Source organism: Podarcis liolepis (assembly GCF_965112155.1).
Source record: "Podarcis liolepis genome assembly, chromosome: 2".
NCBI classification, from domain to species: Eukaryota; Metazoa; Chordata; class Lepidosauria; order Squamata; family Lacertidae; genus Podarcis; species Podarcis liolepis.
The window spans coordinates 104584071-104606613 of record NC_139555.1 but is presented as its reverse complement, the minus strand read 5'-3'; the positions used below and the strand labels follow the sequence as shown (position 1 = coordinate 104606613).

Sequence of the window (22543 nt, the reverse complement as noted above, 5' to 3'; positions counted from 1 at the left end):
ATTTTGTATTTTGTTTCTTTTTATTGATTATTTTTTTCATTGTTATATTTAGAAAAAACTTTAATTAATATCTTTTTTAAAAATAAAATAAAAAATGAGTAAATGAAGCATAGCAGGTTCCACACTGAATGCCTAACGTAGAAAAAACCTTTAATCTGTTTCAGATTTGAACATGGCTCCTGCTATCTTTATACCCTGCACAGTTGGTTTGTAGTCATTATTTTTGTAATTTTTGTGTTGCTGTTTTGAAATTGTTTTCTGTGCTGTTAGACCCCCCTAGAACAGATATATCCAACGTGGTCCCCTCCAGGTGCTGTTGGACTCCAGTTCCCATCAGTCCCAGCATGATCCATGGTCTAAAATCATGGGAGTTGTAGTCTAACCGCATCAGAAAGAAGCCACCCTGTCGGCTAGAAGTTTTGCTTTAAACTGAAGGGCATGGTTATTAGGATACAGTGGTACCTCAGGTTACATACACTTCAGGTTACATACGCTTCAGGTTACAGACTCCGCTAACCCAGAAATAGTACCTCGGCTTAAGAAGTAGTACCTCGGGTTAAGAACTTTACCTCAGGATGAGAACAGAAATTGTGCTGCGGCAGCGCGGCAGCAGCGGGAGGCCCCATTAGCTAAAGTGGTGCTTCAGGTTAAGAACAGTTTCAGGTTAAGTACGGACCTCCGGAACGAATTAAGTACTTAACCCGAGGTACCACTGTACTTAGAAATAAATAATGAAATAAGGGCCTCAAAAGGGAGCAGTGCCCAGTTAAAAAAAGGAAGGCACAACATGAAACACTAATTTGGCAACATACAGTTTTAGTACCCCCACACAGTCGCAATTGTAGTATCAGCTGAAGCAACTCTGTGAACTGCCCTCAAACCCTATCATTATTATGTTATTATGTTGTGTTTGTTTTGTTTTGTTTTAAGACATCTATATGCCCAGTGGCGTAGCGTGGGTTGTCAGCACCCGGGGCAAGGCAAGTAATTTGCGCCCCCTAACCCTAACCCCCAGATGTTGCGCCCGGTGCGGCCGGGCCCCCCCCTGCACCCCCCACGCTACGCCACTGTATATGCCTCATGAGAAGAGAAGACTCCCTTGGAAAAGACCCTGATGTTGGGAAAGATTGAGGGCACAAGGAGAAGGGGAAGGCAGAGGACGAGATGGTTGGACAGTGTTCTCGAAGCTACCAGCATGAGTTTGACCAAACTGCAGGAGGCAGTGGAAGACAGGAGTGCCTGGCGTGCTCTGGTCCATGGGGTCACAAAGAGTCAGACACGACTAAACGACTAAACAACAATATGCCACTTAATTTGCCTCTCTAAGTGGTGTACATAAAAGTGGGCATTCAGGGTGTTCAGGCATCAAGACCTGAAAGGCAATCAGCTGGGAAGAACACAAGCAAGAATAATCTTTCCCAGTGGGATTTTTTGCGCAGGGAGAACGGCTCAAGTGATAACATGGTATCACTTGATGTTGATGATGAGGGCACACATCTCCCAGGTTTGCTGTTTAATCCCTCTTGTAGGCTTTAAAAAAAACAACCCCAACAACAAATCTCTGATCGGGTGGGGAGGCAGCCTGCACACCTGCATGTTGAGTCAGAGCCACAGGTGAAACCCAATCCCAATAAGCTGCTTGGAGAGGGTCTTGGGTTCCCTCCTTCTCTACGTTAATAGGGTTGGAAGGACGCGCAGGCCTTCTGTTCCCCACTTGGCAGCGTTTGAAGCCATCTGGGCTCATCTGGAGGCTGAAGTCACTTTGGCGCCTCTCGTCTCCGCCTCTTCTCCCCCCCCCCCATACAGGCTTTGTTGCTGAACTGCCCCACCTACAACCAGGAGCTGCAATTAAGCAGAGCCCCCCACCCCACCCCTCTGCTAATTTATTTGGGGTCTGCTGTATTGTATTCAGGATGGAGGTGTGTTTGCGAGAGTGGCGAGCTCTGTTTTGTTGTGGCTGCTCTGATTCCCTGCAGCTGTGATGTCTGAAACCCAGGGATGTGGAATAAGGAAACCGTTGTGTGGAATCAGGATCCTATGGCAACCCAAACAGCAACGGGATAATAACTGGGCAGCAGTGGGAGGGGGGGGACGACACACCACTAGGAGCTTGGTCACAAACTGAGGCAACCACAGCCCCATAAGCTAACACCAGCTTGAAGAAAGCAGCCGAGCCTGATATCCAGGCCAGGGCAGCCCTTGAACTTGAATTTGCCATTTGACTTTACACACTGAGTAATCAGTCACAGGCCGCCATGCATTTAAAGCACATGGCTTTCCGCAAAGAACCCTGGGAAATGTAGTTTGTTAAGGGTGCTGGGAACCATAGCTCTGTAAGGAGTGAACTACCATTCCCAGGAACAGACACTGCTCAGTGGGATGTACTTCCTGGGGTGTGGATAGGACTGTGTCTTAAATACGGCTTTTAAATACAGTGGTACCTCGGGTTACAGACGCTTCAGGTTACAGACTCCGCTAACCCAGAAATAGTACCTCAGGTTAAGAACTTTACTTCAGGATGAGAACAGAAATCGTGCGGTGGCGGCAGCAGCGGGAGGCCCCATTAGCTAAAGTGGTGTTTCAGGTTAAGAACAGTTTCAGGTTAAGAACGGACCTCTGGAACGAATTAAGTTCTTAACCTGAGGTACCACTGTACATTTATTACCATTTTCTCTGGCTCCAGCTTACTCCCACTGCATGGCAAAGTGACTAACACTGCGTATGCCTCCAGAGAAGCGAGTCCTGCTGAGTTCAATAGGGTTTACTCCCATCCAGGGGGAAATAACATTGCAGCCTGACAGACCGAGGCATAATCCTCTGGCACCAACTGTCTGGGGTTTGCACCGAAGCACGACAGGCCTTACCATTACTATTTTCAATTATTATTACAATTTATACCGTGCCCTTTCATTATTCTCCTGCTCTATTTTATATTCACAACAACCCTGTGTGGTAGGTTAGGTTGAGAAACAGACCCAACCTAGCCCCACCCATTGACCTTCCTGGCTGAGTGTGGATTTGAACCCAGGCCCTAGTCTTGACAACCACCACACAACCACAAGCAGCTGGTTTGGGGCCTGTTGAGAAGCTAGCAAATGGTTTGCGATTCCAGTTATTATTTCGGGGAGGGGGCGGGGCGCGGCGCTTCTTGGATTGGTTTGCATCAGAAGAATTTGGGCACAAGACACTTTTGACACAGGTAGGTCTGCAGGCAGTGCCAGACGTCTTGGGGACGGAGTGTGTTTGCGCTCGCACGTCTGCGTGTCCGTCCTACTCTGGAGTAGGGTGAGCACTGGAAATGGGTGAGAGAAACCAGTAGCACTTGAGGCGGAGCAAGCAGCAGGCCCGGCCCGGGAGGGATTTAGCCAGAGCATAGCAAGACCAAAAGCGAAAGTGGCTCGACGGCTGCGAGAGCAAAGGAGAAGTTCGTTTGGAGGAGGCGAGTGTGTCTTTGTATGTGTGTACGCGCGCGCGCGCGGGAGGGGGGGGATTCCAGGCTTTCCAGAGCCCTGATTGGCTGCGGCGGCCTTCCCAGGAGAGGAAGGAAGGGGGCAATTCGCTGGTCCTCTCTGCATAAAGTAGCCTCCGCGAGGAGCAGCGCAGAAAGGGCCGGGGCAAACAGGCTGGCACGCTTTTCAGAGCTGTGCCCACGCAGCCTGGCCGGGCCGTGCCTCGACTTGCCCATTAGGCGGGCGGGCAGGTTCCCTTCCGACGTGCCTGGCTCTTGTGCCGTGGTCTGGATCCGCGGCACGCAAAGCTGAGCGAGGGCACTTGGTCGCCCCGCTTCCACAGACTGGCAGGTGAGAGGTGGGTGATGCGCGCCTGGGTGGGAGAGAGGGGGCACCAGGAGGGCTGGCACCTCACACCTGTTTCTGCACAGGTATATATATATATATATATAGGAGAGAGAGAGAGGTAGGTTAAACTCCACTGGAGTGTCTCCACACATTATTCTTACCCGGAGTAACTCAAAAGACTTGCACGTTCATCACAACGTTTTAATGGTCAGGCCAGAAATACACAGGTAACAGGATGGTGTGGCTGATCGGGGGCGGGGGGGGGGGTGCGAGTGGAGGAAAGCAGTTGCGTTGAACCCCACAGACAGGGTGTGGCCTGTGCTAAGGAAGCAGTGCACACAGTGAGGCCAAAGAACTAGGAAGAGAGCAGGATCCAAGCGAAAGCAGAGGCGAAACTAGGCTTTATTTCATCCTGGCCAAAGACCCAGTTTGCTGCCAGCCCCCTTCCACCACCCCCCCCCCCGTATACTATGCTTTTAAGAAATGCAACAGGCTGAAATGCAACAGGTAGATCCTTTACCTTGTCACTGCCTCTGTTTTCATCAAGCCAGGTGTCCTCAACTGGTGGCATTGGCAAACTGGCAAAAGGAATTGGGTGTGGTGGCTAGGAAGCAAGGGGCAGTTTCCTCCCAAGAACCTTGCATTTCTCAATGCCGCAAAATACTCCCCTCCCTAACCCAAACTAGTGCCAAGAGTGGGAGAGCAGGGATCCACATCTCTGCTTGGAACAGAGAGATCCCAATTTTGCCAGAAGCTTGCTGAGTGGTCTCAGGCAGGCCACAACCTTTTGTAAACCCCCCCCCCCCAAACATCCATCTGTAAAAACTGGGGATAGTGGCAGTGGGTTTGAGGAAAAGATGACTGGAAGAAGGAAATGTTACTACAACCCCTAAGGTGTGTTTTATTCCCCCGTGGCGCAAGATGTTACAAGGTATTTAAATTAACAGGAAATATTCTGGGCCAAGTCTGAGTTTCTGCAAGAATTGAAGGTATACCCCCCTCCAAAAAAAGTCCTCTTTGTTCCATACTTTTCAGAGTTGAAGGCCAAACAATATGTTGAGAGACGAATGATCAGGTTTTCTATATTTCTTTCTCGGCATTCTTTGAGGGGTGGTGAGGAGCTGAACCAGGACTGTAGGGAAAGGGAGGTTTGCCCTTTCATAAGGATCATAATTTTAGGGGTGGGAAGGGGTGCTCCCTGGAGAAGATTAAGCCCAACTGCCTGCACAGCACAGGAATCTTGAAATTGCACCGAAGCAAAGAATAAAACAATAACTAAGTCGTCCCCCCCCCCCCGCCCTTTCATACCTCGGGCTTCATGTGGATTGTGAAACTCTTGTGCCTTCTTTAGTTTCCCCCTTTAGTTCCATGTGGCCTTCTCCTCCAAGTATTGCTGTTCCACACTTTCTCCTCCCAGATAAACAAATCCGGTGCTTCTCTGTGATTTCGATGCAGCTCTGCTTTTAGGATTTTCAGAGCATAGGGAATCTCTGGAGGAGAAAGAGTGGGACAGCAGTAGCTGAAGGAAAACGCCTGGACTGGCCCTAAAAATCCCCCTCTCTGCTGTTTTCAGGTGGAAGTCGCTTCCCCTCGAAGCTGCTGTTTGCACCCCATTTACGTAGGTAAACTTTCCAGTCCTTTTTTTAAAAAAATGCATTCAGGTCTTGGAGCTTTTCAACACCTGCATAGCAGGCAGAAATCAACAGGTGAACCTTCCCCCGCCCTGGAGTTTCCATGCCAAGAAAAGCTGTTACTGCTTCTTTGTTGTTGTTTTTAATAGCTTCGCTGTTTGAAGTTGTTGCTTATTTACTTCTTCCACTGTGGAACCCAAGGCAGCATTGCATGTGGTTCCCACATGCTCTCTCATTCAGTCACTGACCAGACTTGGACCTGCCTCTTGCACCTTTGGACCATACTATGGGAGTGCAGTGGCTAATGGCGCAGATCTTTTCAGCCATGACCCGCTGAAACTAATGAGCATGACTACGTTAGCTCTGTTAATTTCAATGTGTCTGCTCAGTGTTGAAGACCACCCTTCGTTGCCTAGTCGTTTGGACTGCTTTGCTTCCTGGGAAAGCCCCCATTGGATGAGCTGGGACCCCCACACAGAGAGATGGTTCCTCTCCCCAATTATTTTCAGCAACCCCCTTGCTAGAGAGGCTGGATTTCAAATATTGGTGAGCTGCTCCTTTTCCAAATGAGAATTCGTGGGTTCCCCCTGTTTTACTGTAATTGGATCTGTTCTGGTGTCTTCAGTGGCAGGCCGACACACAGGAATTTAGGAGGGGAAATATGTCCAGCAGAGAGAGAGAGAGAGAGAGAGAGAGAGAGAGAGAGGAAGAAGGGGAAATTCCACCTGTTAAACAATGCCTCAGTATCTGGTGGCTGTTCAGCTTACCAGAGCCCTGTAGCAAAAAGCGGCAAACCTACAGAGCAGTCAGTCCATTGTGACCCTTGTATTTGGATCACATGCTTGGTTCTCTGAATTGGAATTCAGAGGCACAACCGAGACACTTCCGATCGAGGTGGTTTATGTTTTCAGAAGTGCGGCCAACGGTTTCGATCTGTAACAACAAAATGAGGTGACCTTGTGGGTTTTGAGGACAATGGCTGCAACACGTTGGTTGTGTTTCCGCAGGTTAAAAAAGCAGTTTAGAGATCTGCTATGGATTTATTTTTTTATTTAAAAAAAGAGGAAATGGGGGGATGGGGAATCGGCATTTGCCGTTCTGCTGACATGTGTATTTTTGTCTCTCTGAAGTGTTGTTTTTTTTTTGCGCACATTTGAACACACACACAGCCAGAATTGACTTTTGACCTTGGGGGAGTTAAAGAGCTGCTTGGGCACTGTCTGAGATGGCTTTGGGTGCAAGTGGATGGTTCTGCAGGTGGAGCGATGGATGGAAAGATGAGGACTGGGTTCCTTTCTGTCCCTTATCAGTCCTTTGATCCATCCACTACTTACAGCCTAATCCTATGCACATTTACTTCAGGGGAAAGGGCTGAGGTGCTCTGTGGGACTCACTCCCAAATAACCCTGCACAGGATTGCAGCACCCTTTGTGTTCTTCGAGTTAGGCTGCCTCTGCGCCCAGCGGAAACCACGCCTCCAGCGCAGTAGGAAGCAGAAGGGAGGCTTGTGGTGTGCGGTGTAGCACTTAAATTAGGAAGGGCGTAGTTGTGAAGCAGCCCCAAATGATAGCGTATCCCCTGAAAGCACGGAAGCACCAGCACAGCAACAGATCATGCACCAGTACAGACCTGCTGTGAGTGGGCGAGGCCTGCGTTCAAATCCCTTCACTTGGCCGTGAAGTTCACCGGGCAAACCTTGGGGCCGCCACCGACCACTTGCCTCTCAGCCTAAACTACCTCACAGGGTTGTTGTGGGGATTTGACGATGAGGGAGAGATCCTTGGAGGAAAAAAGGTGGTTTATCAATGTAAAAAATATAAATCAGCAGGACAGGCTCCAGAGGTGTTAGAATCTCCTGGCGTAGAAAAGTGACAGTTGACTTACTCCAGAGACTGCCACCAGGAGATACTGTATGTAGAGCACAAAACAAACTGACTTCCTAGGGACTATGGAGGAAGGGATGGCTATTGCTCTAGTCTAAAATGGAAGAGAGAAAAGGAGGTGCTGTGAAGTTACTGTGGCCAAACTTTCCCTGAAGGTGTCAGGTCAGTTTTTGTTGAGGAACCACAAGTTGGACCTTTGGCCGGAAGAGAGTTGCCTTTCTGAGGTGGTGGAAGAGCCCGCCAACTATGCGCTGTAAGAAGCATGGCTGGCGTGCTCGGTACATTACCAGTGGTCACATGAGAATGGCATAAACGGTGCAGGTACATTTGCCCTGACTTAAAAGACCACGGGGCTGCACTGCCCCGTGAAAAAACCGTGTGTGTTTATTTTCAATGGCCACCCCATCAGCATCGATGTCCACCAGGCACCACTGCCAAGGCCAGTTGTGGTATCTTCTAAAGCCAGTTGTATAGAAGGGTCGTAGCTCAGTGGCAGAGCATCTGCTTTGCATACACAAGGTCCCAGGTTCAATCCCTGGTGTCTCCAGGTAGGACTGGGGTGGTTCCTTGCCTGAAACCCTGGAGAGCCACTCACAGTCGGGCTTAGCCATACTTTCCTTTCGTCCGCACTTTCCAGGCATGATCCATGCTTTAAGCCATGTATCTGAGTGCCACCTCCCTTTTTTGCTAGCTTTCCCCACAAAAATTTACTCTTTTAAAGTTGAATCAGAGCAAACAGCAGAAAACCCAAATTGCTGTTGGTTCCATTTCAGCTTTAAAGAACAGGTTTTCGAGGGGGAAACTCCAGAGCTCCTGGACAGAATGAGGCAAAAGCTAAGTGCAGAGAAGCCCTCAGTGTAGACAATAATAAGCTAAATGGATGAGGCAGATTCCATTTCCCTTTCTATATTATTGCCAGTCCATTATCTTGCTTGCAGAATAAAGATGCTGGATTGTTTGCAGAATGGGAAAGTTGTCATTTTGTCTGGGATTAACATCTCTTTCAGTACCTAGAGACAGGAGTGTCTTTGTGGCACAGGCTGAGGTCTGGGAAGCAGCCCTAAGGGGTAGGGCCCTTGACAGACGCAAGCTGGAACAGAGATGGGGGAATCTATGTGACCCTGTGGATATTGTTGTACTACACTTTCCACGTGGTGCTGTGGTCTAAACCACCTGCCTATTTATTTATTTAGCTAGCTAGTTCCATCCATGTGCACCGTGCTTTTACAGAGGGACAACAAGAAGAGAGGTCTCTGCCCCACGCAGCTTACATTCTAAGATTCAGCACAGAGGAGGGAGCAGAGCAGGGGAAGAAGAATGCGTTCCTTTAGCCCTAGCTGGCAGCACCAACTTTGGTCTGCCCATTTACTATTTCCCCGCTGGTCCATCTGGGCTTATTTGCCTAGATCTACAAAAAGATGGGGATTGTGGGTGATGTGGGTCTCTGTGTGCTACAACAAAGGGCAATTGGAAATGTGCATCTGTATTGCTGTTCACAAGCAACAGTTTTCTTCTTCTGTTGGGCAAGGAATACCTGCAGGGGACATTCAGCAGCAGGGAGGGCCTTCTACCCACCAACCTCTTCTCCTTCCTCTCCAGCTGGGCATGAGACTTGCAAAAAGGCCCCAGGGAGGAGAATCAGAGAAAAGTTGCTGGACAGAATTGCCAGAAGGGGTGGGAGACAGCTTCCCTCCCTCCTGCACTGCTAACTGGGTCCAGTCTAACCAGTGGGCAGTGTAGATGCTGGGTTTGTTGTGTGGCACCCTGTAGGAGGTTATAAAATAAAATTGGAGAGAAGGCAGTTTGTTCTGCGGATTATTTTAATGGCTGGCCTTTGTGTTTTCAGCATGAACAACAGGTGTTGTCTGCCCCCCCCTCTCCTATGCATTGCTTCTACCCTTTGGGGGGGGGATCAGGGCAGGTTGCAAAATCCACCCGACTCTAATGCAAGATGGTCCTTTCCTTCCACTCCTTTTCCTATGATAGTCTCTCCCCCCCCCCTTGATTCTCTCCTTCTCTAATTTTCTGCTTAGCACAATGCATGCATCTGCTCTGCAAAGGAAAGGGTTACAAGGAAGTGGAATAACAATAAAAGATTTGAAATTTGACCCTGGCAAATCTACCTCCTCTTGTTTGAGCTTTAAGCCTGGCTGCATCCCAGGGGCATAATAACAGTGGGGAGTTGTGTGGCACAACAGCCAGAAGGAAGATCAAGGAGTGGGTGGGGGTGGGGGTGGGAGTGGGAATACCACCTTTCCTTATGGAGTGTGTGTGTGCCAGCAAGGGACTAGGAAATGGGTGGAGAAATAGACACCTGCCAAGGTGGGGCATGGTAATAGGGAAAGTATTTAATGTATGCCAGGCAGAATTACCAGCGAAGCTGTTTGCACAAGTGATGTTGAAATTGGTTGGGGTTTTGTTTGTGATTTGCATTTTCCTCCCCTTGCAGAGTCCATTCACAACCGACTCCCTTCCACCTTCCTGCATTGCTTAGCAGCACTCACAAGCGAAGGTGCATTGTAGGCTGGCAGGTGTTCTCATTTCTCTCCCCCCCCCCCCCTTGCTAGTCTCACCTGGGCTAGGCTGATTCCTGAAAGGAAGTGCTTCTTCACACAACACATTAATTACTTTAAAGAAATTGCAGAGAGCAGATGTGGCAGCAACTGATTGGCATAGGATGGGGGGCTTTCAAATGATTTTTCTTTCTTTCCAGAAATCTGTGGTCTACCCATGGCCATGAGCCATGTTTCCTAAATAGAACCCCCAGGTGTTGCAGGGACAAACAGCAGCGGAGGGCTATTGCACTCAGGTACTGGCTGCGGGCTCCCTAGAGGCAGCTGGTTCACCGCTGTAGAAATGGGAGATTTGGAATAGATGGAACTTTGATCTGATCCTGCAGTGCTCTCCTTATATTATAAATGCAAATCTAGTAGTAGTAGCGTCAGCAGCAGTAATAATAGCAGTAACAATAATAAAAGTAAAAATAGTAATAATAATAATATATTGTTTATTTTATATACCAAGATCTGTTTACTGCTTAATCCAAAAATAATAATAATTCTAACCCGTCTGCATATTCTTAGTCCAAACAGAGTTGCAGGATCAGTGCAGATGACACAGGAGAAACAGCACAAAGGACAGCAAGCATTGTGCAAAACCTTCGAGCTGTTCGGCCCAATTTGTTAAACCCCCACCCACCAGAATCTCCTTAAGCAGTCTCTTCAATGAACCTAAACCTCAAGGCGGCATCCCTCTCTCGTTTATCCTCACAACAACCCTGCGAAGTAGATTAGGCTGAGAGATGGAGACTGGTCCAAGGCCACGCAGGAACCACGTGGAACCGAGGTCTCCAAAGCCCAGCATTCTTAACCAGGGCATCATTATTTGACTGAATGTGCTTAAGTTCCACTTGCAGTTAAATTAGCTTCTGTGTAAAAAGGTCAGGGTGCCCATGATTTTCCTCTGTAGACAAATACAGGAGAAAGTATAAGAACATGGATCAGCCACTCACTGGATCAGCCACTCAGTGCCTCCAACAGTGGAGGTAGTAAAGTCAGGCAAATAAAGTCTGGTAAATAAGTACAATCGGGCAGGTAGCATTTGATACCAAGTCAGGGCACAACAGCAACTTGCACTAAAGAGGGGCTTCTGGAAAAACGTGCGCTGTGTTGCTGAGGAATCTGCCGAAGGACTTATTGACCCTGGCTGGGCTTTCTCTCCTTACAGGACCTGTAGCAGCTCCTCTGCGCAGAAGCCATAGCTGCTCTTGGAACTGTCTTCGCGCTCCTTGCATAAATCTCATCTCATGGGGGTTGACAGTGTGTGACCTTCTTCCCTTCAGCGATGGAGCCTGCCTCTTTGCCCTGGCCTCAGTACCACCTTGCCTTCCTTCTGCGGCCAGCCAGCTTCTTCAGTGATGATGACGACAGCGTGTTAGCGGGCAACGGAATCCCAAAAGCAGCTGTTTTTCTCTTAGCATTCCAGCTGCGCTTGGATTTCGTTCCCTGCTCTCCTGCTCTGCTCTTCTGGAGTTGGTTTGGTCTCCTCCTTAACTTGAGACATGGGAAAAGAGGCTGCGGCTTCTGGCGGTGGGCCTATAGGAAAAGGAACAAGGGGTTTTGCATGCAGAGCAAAGATTCTGCTCTCCCTCATAATGAGAGCTAGAAATCCAAATCACAGCAAAGTTCCTCAGGGTCTTGCAGATGTCATCCGCTGTCAATTGGCTCAGCTAGCTTTTCATTTGAGCTATATAGAAGAGGAAAACGGGATGCAGATTCCATTCGCAGCCGACTCCCTAGGTGGCAACAGATGCGATTGCTGTGCAAAATGATTGTGACTGGGGGGGCGGGTTCCTTAACCGGTTAATTGTTGAGGCAACGGTGAAACTTTAATAGCCAGGTAGCAAATGAAAAACCTAAAGCAAGCGGGGCGGGGGGGGGGCGGGATCCTGGGTTGTTTAGGAAAAATAGCCAGGTGCCAATCTGAGGAGTAGCTTTAAAAAAAAAGTGTCGTGTTGGTTTTTGTTTGCGCCTTTCTTCATGTGCTGAATAATCAGCTTATGGAATTATTGACAAAGGGGTGTTGTAATGACAGCTGCTATGTATGGTTTTTTGTTTTAAAAAACATATTAAACCAATGGATGGCAAATAGGTCTATCAACGGCTATTTGCTAGAACAGCTGGGAATAGAACTTCCACATATAGGAAGCCTCTAATTGCCAGAATAAACAAGAGGGGCTGGATATACTCTGCCACGTAGGTTTCCAAAAAGCATCTAACTAGGCCACTTTGGGTTGCTGCACTATCTGGATCTTGGTGTCTCTAATAGGGGCCTTTTCCAAACAGCCGGTTCATTGAGCATTCATCCTGAATCATTTTTTGGGGGAAATAGACAGCACTGGCTGCTTCATGAGCCTTCACTCTGGTTCGTTGGTTGGGGAGGTTCTATGGCATTGCACGAAAGCAAGGGTTACCCAGCGTTTTCCACGGCATTTCTCAAATTGCTTTCCTTCTCACAAGCCCCCTATCTTCTGGAGAAAGCGGGTTTGTTATGCAGGGGCACTAAATCAGCTTCACATGCAGAATCCCATCTGGAAACTACGACGGTCTGGAAGCGTCTCGGGGGACGGGGAAGCATGTGGTTGGACTACAACTCACATCATCCCTGACCATTGGTCATACTGGCCCATCCCTGACCATTGGTCATACTGGCCCGAAGCTGATGGGAATTGGAAGTCCAACAATATCTCGAGGAGTCCAGTATGGAAAGACAATTTTCAAGTTACTGATGTATGTACCTGTAAAAAAGGAGCATTCTCACAGCATGGGAGAGGATATATTTTGACCACCAGAGGCGGCTAGAGGTTTGAGGTAGAAGTCCTTAAGGCAGCAGGCTTAAGGAGGGACTGCTGGAATGGTGTGCTGTTTTGGCAGCACCGTGGAGGTGTGAGTCGGGTGTGCCTCTGGGTTTCTTCACGTCTCTGTCCTCTAAAGATAGTGGTTTGTTTCCTGGGGAGAAAACCACCAGATCTGGATCTGTCGATGTGCTACAGTCAGCAAGCACTTCCAGCCACAAAGTGGATAAGGCCATCTGCGATCTGGGGCAGGAAGGGCCCAATCACGCGATGTGGGCATGAACTTCCTGTTCTGGGTACAGCACAGGCAGAGTTGGGATTGAGAGGCCCAGGGTTCAGCAGATCTAGAAGCAGGGAGGGTGGTTCACAGTAGGGGCAGTGGTGACTGGTAAAGTGGGAGCCCAGTAATGGGTGGAGCCACAGTTCATGGCAGTCAGAGCCAACCGATTCAGTTCTAGTTTTGTCCCAGTCTTCTCCCTCCACCCAGCGGAGTTCTGCAAGGGCAGCCTTGGCACTGAGGAGGGGGAAGCTGGCATGCATTGCCACCCGCACCACCCAGGCTGTAGGCAAGAAGGCTGGGAGGCGAGGGCTGGCTGAAGGCAGGCAGAGATTGGTGAGGCAATGCCCCATTGGCTCTGAAGGGCCAGCCTCCATTGAATATAGGCCCTTTGGTCAAGGGTGGGCAACCTTTCTTCTGTCAAGGACTGCATTCCCTCAGGGGTCATTGGTCACAAACCGAAACAGGGCTGGAACCAAAGTGGGCAGGCCTACTCCTTTTCTCTCTCTCTCTCTAACACTTCCATAAAGGACATAAGGAGAGCCTACTGGATCAGGCCAGTGCTGTATCTAGTCCAGCATCCTGTTCTCACAGTGGCCAACCAGATGCTTGTGGGAAACCGACAAGCAGGATGTCTCCCCTCCTGTGGCTTCTGTAAAACTGGTATTCAGAACATTGCTGCCTCCAGCTGTGGAGCCAGAGTAGAGCCATCGTGGCTAATAGCCATCGGTAGCCCTCTCTTCTAATTCTCTTTTAAAGCCATCTAGGTTGGGCACACCATTACTGCCTCGTTTGGGAGCGAGCTCCATATCTTGGCGGTGTGAAGAAGTAGCTTCTTTTATCTGTCTAGCTTTCAGCTTCAGTGTATGGCCACGAGTTCTAGTCTTGCGAGAGGGAGGGAGAAAAACACTTCTCTTATTCACAAGCTTTTAAACTTCTATCATGTCACCACTTAGTTGCCTTTTCTCTAAACAAAAACAGACCCCTCTCTTGTAGGGAATTTCCTTCATTGCCTTGATCATGTATCGGTTGCTGAACTGTTTCCAACTCTATAATATCCTTTTCGAGGTTCTCTCTCTCCCGCCCCCCATCTGACACCCCCTTCTCTTAACATTTCTGTAGTAGGCCACATTCCAGCCACACAAGCCAGGGGTTTCTCCGATCCATACGTAGGAGAGAGCAAGATATGTTCTCAACAGTTCAGGGAAACTTTCCAGCCAAGCAGAACCACTGGAGGAGGATGCAGAACAGGCCTGGTGAAGACTTGTCCCTTGAGGAGATTTCCACAGGCCAGGCAGAGAAGCCTGGAGGACTGAAGTTGTTCCCTGTGCATGAGATTCCCCTCACCCCCAATGACTTTGGAGTTTGTTTCCCATCCTATGTTTTCTTTATTTATACCCAGCCCTTCCTCCCCGTGGCACAGCAAACAGACATGATCTAAAAACGGAAACCAAGCAAAAACAACATTCTAAAACGGATTGAAAGCGGGTTATGCGTTTACCACAACAAAATGGGGGAGGAAACCAGCCCACCCAATAGCCACATAAAAGTATGACGTGGCTCTTAATGCTAAAAATGCACAGATGCTGCTGTTGTCTCTTGTGGTGTAAAGGGGGGGGGGATATATTCCTAAGACTGTGAGGGTTTTCAGTATGGTTGGAGGGAAGGGAAGCTGGTATAGTGGTACCTCGGGTTAAGTACTTAATTCGTTCCGGAGGTCGGTTCTTAACCTGAAGCTTCTTAACCTGAAGCACCACTTTAGCTAATGGGGCCTCCCGCTGCTGCCGCGCCACCAGAGCACGATTTCTGTTCTCATCCTGAAGCAAAGTTCTTAACCCGAGGTACTATTTCTGGGTTAGCGGAGTCTGTAACTTGAAGCGTATGTAACCCAAGGTACCACTGTACATTGAAAGATCATTGACTACTAAGGCTAAAGATATACCTTCTCAAGAGAGAAGGGTGAGGGCTTCCTTTTTCTATCATATCAGTCTTCGGCTCACGTCAGAGACAGTTATTGGTAGCTCCTCATATCCTAACATTTTAAACGGTCACGGCTTCAGTGTCGTGCTACTTTGAGCTGCCATGTCCTCCTAAGAATCATGGAAACTAGTTTGTTAGTGGCGCTGAGGGCCATTGGGAGACACCCCCCCCCCCCGACACAGAGCTATAATTATCATAGTGATTTAACAGTCAATCTCTCCTCAGGGAGCTCTGAGAGTTGTAGCTCTGGAAGTCATTTATGAACTGTAGGACACCCCTGCTCCTAACAGCAAACTTATATGGTGAAGTGCTGACAATACAGCAGCTATAAGGGGTGCCACTGAGGGAAAAGTGTGAAGTATCAACCTGCTTGTGGGAACCCTGGAGTTTGTAGCAGTACAAAAATATTTTTGAAAAAACACTTAAACGGGTAGCCCCACCCCCACTTAAAGAACAGCAGCAGCCTAATGAGAACTGAGCATGCTCAGCTGCCTTGCTGTCTGGAACCCTGAACAGGAGCACTCCTGTTAGGATGCGAGGATATGCACTGCAACATTTTGCTGCAGTCTCCCTGATCAGAACATAACTGTTATAAATAACTATCTTCAGTTTTCACCGTATACTAACCCGTGACCTAAACCGTTTCTTGATTCTGCCAGAAGTAATTTACAGCTGGGCACATACTGAAGTGACACGCTGAAGATTTGAAAGCCTTCGGAGTGACACATCTTCCCAATTGGTTGCTCTTTTGACCAGAGAGATTACAGGCAGTAAACTCTTCTTCTCCAGTGCGTTTATCCAAGGAGGAGTTGCCTTATAGTGCAATGGCTACTAGCCGTCAATGGCTGTTATCCACAATGGCTGGGCAGTAACGTTTTTGAATACCAGTTGCTGGAAACCACAGGAGGGGGAAATGCTCTTTTGCTTAGATCCTTGCATGTTTGCGATGGGAATCTGGTCAGCCACTGTGAGAACAGGATGGTGGACTAGATGGGCCTTTGGGCAGATCCAAAAGGTCCTTACTGTGTTCCTACGGAAGCTCACCCAGCTCAAGACTATGAACAGGACCCTAGGGCCAGGGGGAGGGTCTCAAGCAGGGGACTTTCCAAGCCCTTCCCTGTGAATGTTTTAACACTGCCGATGCCCTGGAATGTTCCTAGGACACCACCACCCTTAACCTGCAAATCTCTCCTCCCCAAGCTGGTGACTGGCTGGACTTGGTCATGTCAAATTGCAGAAGGCACCCACTGGAACAGAGCCAGGTTGGCTTCAAGACGATGTTCCTGTATTCAGCCAGTTTCTCTAAGAGACATTTTTCTTCCCTGCAAGAAGTTCCAAGAACAAAACAAAACAAAAATATTGGTGCCCAGGCATGAAGAGACCAGTGTGTGTGGATTGCACCTAGAGTGGATCAGATATCTTAAGCCTCACATCCACAGGGATGTTCAGGAGAAGAAATTGCTTTGGAATGACACGATCACTCCCGCTGAGCGAGCAGACACAACGGCCACGGGGATGTCGTGTCTGTCCAAAGCTCTTTCAAGGATCCCCATGAAAAAAATACAGCAGGGTGAACGAGTGAGCAGCTTTTCCAGTCCCAGACATTTCATGCAATGTCATGCGTCTTGTCTATAGCACAGACTCACTCATTCATTTCATAGCATGTCCTCCTTGCACACAGAGTAAATAGCTGCTTCTAGTTTCTCAAGGGTATATTTCCTACAGCTGCATAATCTTGCACAGGAAGTGAAAGGAGAAGTGAATGCATGAGGTTTCTACCGCACTGGATCTGGCCCTTGCAAGTTGACAGTCCTTTCATATAAATTATTGTGTGTGGTACAAGTATACATGTGAGATGTCATGTGAGTCATGCTGCGTGTAAGGAGGAAAGGAACTCACAAATTAGATGCTCGTTCTTTTATTTGCATGCCAAGCCAAAAGGACATTAATCTAAGGGCCAAACAGATAACATAATAAACCAACTCCCAAACAACAGCTTTGCATCCAAGACTCCTTCCTTATTCTGGTTGCCGTACAGGCCCAAATGGGAATGTTGATATAATTGTTTGCTAATCAAAGCACATGTTGTAAAATAAAAGATTTTAAAAAAAGAAGTTCTCGGGAACTAGAAGGGAAAGAATCAAGCACATTTCAAATGGTTGAACATGTAAATAAGTAATATAGGTCCTCTGTGTCAACCTGCAAATGGTAAGTAAACACACAAAAATGCTTAGGACTGAATATACACAATTGCTACAGTTTCTGTTATTATCTACTCTAGCCAACATGGTGCCTCCAAATGTTGAACTCCATCTCCCATCGGCCTCAGCCAGCAAATTCAGTGATCAAGGATGCTGGGAATTGTGGCCCACAAACATCTGGAGGAAGTTGAGGAAGGCTATTGGCAAGATCCCTCCAGATTGATCTTCAGGTGGAGGATTTCCCTTTAAGACTGGAGAAGTCAGTGATAGAACCCGGGTCCTTTGTACCTGCAAAACGTGCTTTACTACTGAGCTATAGCCTCTCAATATTGGCATATTTAACTCTGAGATCTTCCGCTGGATTAAAAAAGGGTCAAAACTGAAAAGCTGCCACGGAAGTGCATTTTTCCTTAGCTGGAAGCTTCCAGTGCAGCCTTGCTTGGGGCATGTCAATAGAGCCCAAGAACATTGTCTTGGCTTGCCGTATGATCCATGCCAAAAGCGATTTAGCAGTCTAGTCCAGTGACTAAGGTTCTGTCAGGTCTCCAGTTGCATCTGGAAGGACTAGATGGCTCTAGTTTGGAGATGAACTGCATAATCCCTTGTGTGTTTATTCAGAGGTAAGCAACGGGTGAGCATACATAAGACAAGATTAACAGGCCTTGAATCTCGAACTGACAAGGACATATTTCAGTGCCCAAGCTACAGAACGCCAACAGCCTTGTTGCTTACAATAGGTTTTCCAGCAGGAGCTTCAGTTCAAGGGGCTAGGCTTGCTGCTGCTGCACCCTTGATAATAGTATTCCCACATATCCATTTTCCCCCAGGCTGGACGCAAAGCATCTAATTTCTGTGGGCATGCAATGGAGTGCCAAGGCAACCGTAGTGGGGCTTTGGGGGGGGGGGAATCTTCTGCCACGGCTGACAGTCAGTAGTTGGTCTGGCGTGAGAAGGAATTCTCAGATCATCTCTTGGCTGTGGGTGGTGCAGAGAGTACGGCCCCCCTTTTTAGATTCTGCCACCTCAACAAAGAGAAGTGGATGCACCAGGGTGTCGAATGAGAACGGGTTTTGAGATGCTGATGTGAGGTGTGTTGTGCTCTCTGTTGAGAAATAAAACATGCAACTGCACCAAAAAAAGGGAAAGATTGAATTCTGACTTGTTGATTACTCAGATCCAATCAAAATTACACGTGCCCTTTGTTTGAATAATGAACACTTACAGCAGAGGGTAGGGGATCTCAGGCCAGGGAATGGTTGGATGTGACGCTCCAGGCCCCCTAGACCCTCCCCAGGCCACACTCCATTGCTGTGTCTGCTTCAAGGTCTCCTTGAGGGCTCACATGGACAAGAGGATGGAGAAATTAAGGCACAGAAGCCTCTCAAGGTTTGCATAGCTAGAAATGTAGCCTACTGCACCTCTCCATTCTTAAGGAAATCAGCCCTGAGTGCTCACTGGAAGGACAGATCGTGAAGCTGAGGCTCCAATACTTTGGCCACCTCATGAGAAGAAAAGACTCCATGGAAAAGGCCCTGATGCTGGGAAAGATGGAGGGCACAAGGAGAAGGGAACGACAGAGGACGAGATGGTTGGACAGTGTTCTCGAAGCTACCAGCATGAGTTTGACCAAACTGCGGGAGGCAGTGGAAGACAGGAGTGCCTGGCGTGCTCTGGTCCATGAGGTCACAAAGAGTCAGACACGACTAAATGACTAAACAACAACAAGCACAAATGAAAGAGTCGTATCCATTGTCCTGCCCACTTTTGCCTCTGGTGCTGCCCACCACTCGCCTGCAGCTCCCAGAAGGCTGCCCACAAAGGGATGCAGCCCTTGCGCCAGAGAAGGTCTCCTTCCCTGCTTTAATGTGTAGGACTGTAGTCTCAAGAGCTAAAATTACATTCAAAGAAAGAAAGAAGAGCAAGTAAGCAAACTCAGGTTACTGAATGCTGTGGTTTTAATGTGCTTATGCAGGGCTCAGCAAACTTTTTCGGCAGGGGGCTGGTCCACTGTCCCTCAGACCTTATGGGGGGCCGGACTATATTTTTTTGGGGGGGGAATGATGCAAGAGCCCCATGAGCCCCGGTGGCTGCTTACCTGTGTCTTGTGAGCGACGGGCTGGTGGCGGCGGGGGGACGATGAGCAATGTGCGAAAGGGCTCTGGAGAGGGGCTGCTTAAAATGGCCGCCACTCGAGCACTCCTGCTGCTGGCAACAACAAAGCCTGTCCGCCTTCCTCCTCTAGGCAGGGCGGGGAGAAGTCAGGAGGGAGGGGGAGGTGCCACCGGTGCCATGAGAGGGAGAGGGAAAGAATGTGCGTGCTGGCGATCCACGCGGCAATTCCTGGACCATCTGTGGGCCAGATCCAGGAGGCAATTGGGCCTGATCTGGCCTGTGGATCTTAGTTTGCCAACCCATATGCTTATGTGAAAGCAGGCTGAGGTATTATCGTTATCCTTTTTTCAAATAAACATAGGTTTCATAGACTCATAGGACCGAGGGCTCCTTGGAGGTCATCAAGTCCAACCCTCTCTGCACAATGCAGGAAGCAACTTATTGCTTCAGCTGGTATTGTATCAGCTGGTATTCAGCCTCTGCTTATTGTATCAGCTGGTATTCAGCCTCTGCTTAAAGCTGCCCAGCAAAGGAGAGCCTACCACCTCCTGAGGCACTTTGTTCTTCTGTCCAACAGCTCTGGCTGTTAGGAAGTTCTGCCTAATGTTGAGGTGAAATCTGTTTCCCTGTGATTTCTACCCAGTTGGTGGTATTCAGCTAAGTGGACCCACAGGCCCCAACTTAGTCGCTAAGTGCGAAAATTCATTTTGTATACATGGTTAAGTTTTTAAAGAGGAACCCCGTGTAGCCAGAACAGTGCAAGGAGGGGAAAAACAGAGAGAAAGATGTCTGTTTAGATCAAAGAGCCTTCTCTGGCATAATCTAATCTTCTTTCCCGTGTGGCTGATAATGAGGAAGGTTTAACTCAACTCTGCATCTCTCATTCACAGATGTGAAAGCAAAGTTGGAAGATATGTGGAGAATCAGGGTCCAAATAATCTCTGTGACGTTTTCACCTTGCATCCTGTTAAAGCACGACATATACACCCCCAATAAATATGTGTGTCCCAGTCACATGTTATATTCTGCATAGGACACACACAAGCCTGAATCCACTGCAATATTACACACCCTGCAACGGATAGTAAAACCTAATTTTGTAGCACAGAGAAAAGTAGGATGGAGGTGGATCCTGTTCAGTGAAGGTATTTAAGCAGAAACTGGATGGTCATGTCAAGCATGCTGCAGCTGATGTGATTTTCTTTTATGCTTTTCAATCCCCACGACGCGGTGAGCTCCTGTTGCTCGGTCCCTGCTCCTGCCAACCTAGCAGTTCAAAAGCACGTCAAACTGCAAGTAGATAAATAGGTACCACTCCGGCAGGAAGGTAAACGGCGTATCCGTGCACTGCTCTGGTTCGCCAGAAGCAGCTTAATCATGCTGGCCACATGACCTGGAAGCTGTCTGCGGACAAACGCCGGCTCCTTGGCCAGTAAAGCAAGATGAGAGCCGCAAGATGAGAGCCGCAACCCCAGAGTCGATCATGACTGGACCTAATGGTCAGGGGTCCCTTTACCCTTTACCTTATACAAGCATTGTTTACAACTAATATAAATTTTTACAATATCATAGCTAATATAAATTAACTAATATAAATAAATAAATATTCCTGTACTGAGCAGGGGGCTGAAACAGGTGACCTCAAATCCTTTCCAACACAAAATGGCCTTGGTAAGTCTGTTGAGTTGCTGACTTGCACTTTAAAACAATGGACTTCGTTTATTCTATTCTGATATTTATTTGTATTTTATCTTATTTACTATATTTTGATTTTATAACTTTTGTAAACTACTTAGGGATTATTATTATTTTGGCAAAAACATTAAGCAGTATTTTCATTCATTCATTCTCTGACGCTTGCTTCCTCCCAAAGGAGCCCAGTGCTCCTATAGACATCTTTATTATTTATTAAATATTATACACTGCTCTTCATCTGAGGAGTGAAAGGGTGGTTTACAGTACAAAAACACCACCTTCTAACTAAATAAAGGGTTCATTCATACTTTTGTTGCATGTGGGCAGCTCCCTGCCCTTCCATCCATTTTCATTGTCTGTATGATGTCCTCCTTCAAATCACTGTCTTCCTGCACTTTCCTCTCCTTCAATCCAGATTTTCTGAATGCAAAAGGGAGATGATGTGAGAAAATCTGGAGCAGAAAGTGCAGGAAGGCAGTGGAGAACATCATATGGACAACAGTGAACTAACACAGGTACAAGCAGCTTACTGTCCGCAATAAACAACAGTATGAATGAACTACCAGGCTGTAGTCTATGCTGTTGGATTATGGCTTAAATTCAGAAAGCATGAATATCAATGCCCTGGAACTTCAGTCCTTCCCGGAATAATACCTAATCGTGTTGGCATAGCTGGTTAGAAACCGCAAATGTGCTGTTTTCTAGGGAAACCTTTAGATGTTTTTAAAAAGTGCTAAATAGCCATCAGCAGCAGAGGTTGCTGTCCACTGAGACTGGTAGAGCAGAAGGCAAGGAGCCCAGACAGCAGTACACTCAATAATTAGTGGAGCCAACTCATCTTAAGCTTTGTTCCTGTTCTGTTCTCTGCTGTGTTTTATAAGGGCAACACTGAGACTACAGATGAGGGAGATGATAGGCAGTTCCACCACACTGGGCTCATTGGAAGATGGGCTGGTGGGGGCTGGCTGAGGGCAGACTAAGGTTGGTGGAGCAGTGATTCATTTGCCCATATGGACTAGCCTCCACTGGCCATTAGAAATATTACATTCAGTGTCTACATTTTGTTTGCATTTCTGTTGGCCTGGACAGGGGGAGTTGCTTGGGGATGTTTCACTTCTGCTTCTCATTTAATTTCAAACAGTTTCCATTGTTCATAGTGCCACCCAGGCTATAAATAAAAATGCAAACAGACTATAGCTTTCGACACAGTCTCTGAAAGAGAGATTCTCATACCAGGCACACTTATTATTTACAAGTGATGTGCTCTTTACCAGAGCTATGACGAGTGCCGATGACTGCTGGACAGATCACTGATTAATGCGTTCTATGTTGGCTATCAAGATACCTCAATGCAGGCTTCAAGGAAGGAAACCAAGGCGCAAGATGAACACTCAAGCCCTTCAAGATCCTATTAAGTGGGATTGCTTCCAAATTACTCTTAAGGACCACCAGTGTCGAAGCAATGATACTTCAACATCAACTTCGTTGCACTGGTCATGTTGTGCCGATGCCTGGTTATCGTCTTCCAAAGCAACCACTCTATTCCCAACTCAAGAATAGAAAGCGAAATAGTGGTGGACAACAAAAGAGGTTTAAAGACTTTCTCAAGGCAAA

At 47.8% G+C, this 22543-nt stretch overlaps 1 long non-coding RNA gene across 2 annotated transcripts; it reads left to right on the top strand.

Annotated features, from left to right (window-relative positions):
* The first annotated feature begins 3576 nt into the window (after positions 1-3576).
* LOC310702124 lies at positions 3577-16911 on the top strand. 2 transcript variants are annotated; one of them, XR_014523269.1, is made up of 4 exons: positions 3577-3800; positions 11038-14490; positions 15581-15688; positions 16122-16911. It is a non-coding gene; the product is annotated as an uncharacterized lncRNA (long non-coding RNA). The 2 variants fall into 2 exon arrangements; XR_014523270.1 differs by having other exon boundaries at positions 15581-16911.
* Positions 16912-22543: the final 5632 nt, after the last annotated feature.